General features: G+C 38.6%; 1 long non-coding RNA gene across 1 annotated transcript; it reads right to left on the reverse strand.

The window, feature by feature from the left end:
• Positions 1-298: 298 nt before the first annotated feature.
• LOC127521863 (uncharacterized) lies at positions 299-3,170 on the reverse strand. Its single transcript, XR_007932476.1, has 3 exons — positions 3,085-3,170; positions 679-725; positions 299-571 (listed from the first exon to the last, which is right to left on the reverse strand). It is a non-coding gene; the product is annotated as an uncharacterized LOC127521863 (long non-coding RNA).
• Between the last annotated feature and the right edge of the window lie 695 nt (positions 3,171-3,865).

Raw genomic sequence — 3,865 nt, forward strand, 5'->3', positions numbered from 1 at the left:
TTCCTAGTTTTTCAGATCATCAACTTTGCTGTATCCAAAGTAAAACTGAAAGAAGGCTTCCAAGAAAGTTGAAAAGAAAGAAAAGAGAAAAAAGTTCAAAAAGAAGACTGCAAAAAAAAAAAAAAAAAGAATTTCTACAGGAAAGAAATGTGTTTGAAAGAATAAAAAAAGCATAAGAAGAAAAGGAAAATTTAGGGGGCAAAATTGGTGCCTCCTGGTGCCAAAAGGTCAGGTACATTTGAGTTCAGAGGGCAACAGAGTTCCTTTGCAAAACACATGTAAAATAGAAGTCTCAACCTTTTCATTTTTTAATCAAAATAGCTGAACAGTAACTTTTTATTGAAACTGTATGTAAGTAAGTGTAAAAGGGTAGATAGACTTTTGTGAGTGGGTTAATTGACAGAAAGAGGGTGCAGTCAGAGGTCAGACAGATAGCAGTGACCTCGAGCTCATGATAAGCACAGCTTCATTAAGATAAGACCCAGCACCCTGCCTCTGATCAGGGCCCATGACTCCAGTGATAACCACCATCTTCTGTCTCCCTCTATCTGTCTGCAGACGAGGGGAGAGCCTGAAAAAAAAAAAAAAAAAACACTTTAAAACTTAACGTAAGCTCCCCAAGAGCTTGTAATCTCCAGATGACATGAAATAAAGTTTTTAAATATTAGAGTATTTGACCTTCACAAAGAAGGAGAACAACACATACTTTTGTGCCTGCAGAGGTCCTGCAAAAGATACATAAAGGCAGACACTCATTTAGTATTAAAATAACCATACACAATATATCTATAAATTAATCAAAAATGTTTTATATGAAAAAACAAAATCTATGTTCACACTGTAATCTTTCCATCATATTGATGTTTTTTCTACAACATGCATGTCCTTTTATGGGGTTTAAGTGTTTTTTATATACACAGTGTATTATATAATGTATTTAATATAACATAATATAGTGTTATAATTTTACATATTGTAGTCAGCCAGTTTTTATCACAAAATAAACCCACTAAACACCATTAAAATGATGGATGGATGGACTGGCTGATAGATAGATAGGCAGACAGACAGACAGACAGAGAGATAGACAGGAAGACAGACAGACAGAGAGATAGACAGGAAGACAGATAGACGGATAGACAGACAAACTGATAAAACAGATAGACAGACAGACGGATAGAGAGATAGACAAACAGACGGATAAGACAGATAGAAAGACAGATAGACGGATAGATAGGCAGACAGATAGATAGATAGACAGACATAGATAGACAGACAGACAGACAGACAGAGATAGACAGACAGAAAGATAGACAGATAGACAGACAGATGGATAGACAGACAGACACAGACGGACAGACAGACAGACAGAAAGATAGACAGATGACAGATAGACAGACAGACGGATAGACAGACAGACAGACTGATAAATCAGTTGCTTGGAACAAAAATGGTATTAAATGGTATCATGTCCAAAAAGCTACAATATACTTTTTAAGTGGTAGCTGTATTTACTGAACTGTTTTTGACCGTTTATGTGAATCTAATTGTCTTTCTTTTTTAAACCAAGAGTAATTTTCTCCACCTCTTCCAAGAGTGAAAATCCTTCCTTTTTCTGTTATGGTATGTAAATAAGGTCATGTTTAATTAGACACGTTTCCTTTTCAATGATGCTCGGCACTTCAGAGCGGAGAAGAAGCTTCCAGAAAGGGTCACGGGGAGCAAGAAACACTGCGGATATGAAAGAAGTGGGTTTATTAAGGAAGCGGTAGGCAAGCAGTGATTTAAGAAGATCAGAGAGAGGCCTTGGATGTGTGTGAAATTTGCTCGACACGCTGAAATGACTTGTTCATTTTTAGTGTGCTGGCAGATGTCTTAGCCTGTGCTGTGTGTATGCGTGTGTGTGTGTGTGAGGGCAGATTTTACATCAGCAAGTAAGAGTGTTATAGCTAATTTCAGCCAAAACCGTTTCTCCATGGATAGCGCTGTCAAGCTTTAAATGAACACACACATACACACATAAACACAAATGTACAGACATACAGCACCACACAAGCAGCAACAAAGCATTTCAACTCACACAGGAAGAAATATTAAATGTCATACCATTTTAAAAGGGTCATGAACTGCTTTGTTTTATTGTTTTATAATGTTTCCTGGGGTGCACTTATAATGTTAGTATGCTTTTTTACATCAAAAATTGTCATAATTTAGAAATAAAAGGCATTTTTTCTACCCTGATTTTAGCCCTCTGATTTGAACACTCTGTTTGAAGGGGCATGTCTGCTGTGAGATTCAGTGTAAACGCCGACTGCTGTGATTGGCTAACATCTTTGCATATGAAATAGCTAAGTATTACTCTCCCGAAAACTTTTATCATTATGCCCATTTTTTAAGATGTAATTTAAGTCTCAGATGTCCCCAGACTGTGTCTGTGAAGTTTCAGCTTAAAATACCTAACAGATCATTTATAAATCCATGTTGTAAATACCCAATTCTGACTACAGTCAAGAACAGGCTGTTTTCGTGCATGTGCCTTTAAATGCAAATGAGCTGCTGTGCCCCGCCCCCTCTCTACGATCACAGTTCCTGACTCAATCGGATTCTCTGCCAAAAATTAACAAGTCATCTGCTTGGTTTTGATTATCATCTATATAGCGATCACTCTCACGGATAGCATAGCTCTTCTTTCATCATTAAAGTTTATTATTTTCACGCGTTTTAAAGCTATATCAGTTTAAACATCTAATGGATCGTTTTCTGAGCACACTTATCTGAAGCGCACACACATAGACAGCTATCAGACGTCAAGTCTCGTGAGTAACTTCTCTTTCACATTTTTTGTTTTGTTTAAACTGTCAAATACACACAAGGCTCTGTCAAAAACACACATAAACACAGTCAGTTATGCCTGTGAACGTAAATAGCAGGCAACGTTACAGAAATCGTATGTGTATATTATAGATCTGTGGTGCATTCCCTTCAAAAATAAAACTAATCCACTGCGTTCAGCGGCTCAGATGTAGGTAAATGAAAACTGTTATGTTCACTTACATCCAGCAACAAAACATCTCAATTACTTACCAGACATTGTTGTTACTACAGCTGCTCGAGCGCGGAGAAAATGGCGGACAGCGTACAACCAAAGACTATAGAATAACACAAGACGGGTCACTCGTATTGTTTTGAATGGGAGAAAGTGTAACGCGCAATATGGCGGAATAAGTCCCGCCTTCAAAATAAGAGCCAATCTTCGACTAGTAAAGTCATCGCGTCACTGCAGCAGCCGTTAGAAGCACCGGTTTCTATAGAAACAGCCCGACGCGCGCCTCCGAAATGAGGCACAAGAGACGCGCATTTAGGTCTGCGCATGCGCATTAGCTGGATCCAGCCTAAAAAATACAGTTTTCTTTTGTCATGATTCGAGCGTTTGGAAAAAAAAATTTATGAGACAGATGTTGTCAGATTTCATTGGTGATTTCAAATATGAAATTTAATCCAAAGCTTGGCAAACAGCTTTGGAGAATTTGATGTTTCCCCATTCAAAGAGAGTTGCACTTGCATGCCCGAGAGGCGTTTCAAAGATGGCCGCCGAGTGAAATGACTTGTCTTAAAGGGACTTTGGAACAACTCGCTGAGGGCGGAAACATTTGGTAATGCAGGACTGTCAGTCAGCGGTCGTGGGCGGGGCCTGTGGCTAATGTGACGTCGCATTAGCGCCATGGCTGAAAACAGGTCGTTGACACTGCTTATGATTTATGGGGATTAAAAAAAAGGAGTGGGTGGATTTTTATCACTATAGGGTGGTTGTGTACACACACTGCTAACACACATATACTATATGTCCAAACACCATGCAAAAGTG

This window comes from Ctenopharyngodon idella, chromosome 10 (assembly GCF_019924925.1).
Source record: "Ctenopharyngodon idella isolate HZGC_01 chromosome 10, HZGC01, whole genome shotgun sequence".
NCBI lineage: Eukaryota > Metazoa > Chordata > Actinopteri > Cypriniformes > Xenocyprididae > Ctenopharyngodon > Ctenopharyngodon idella.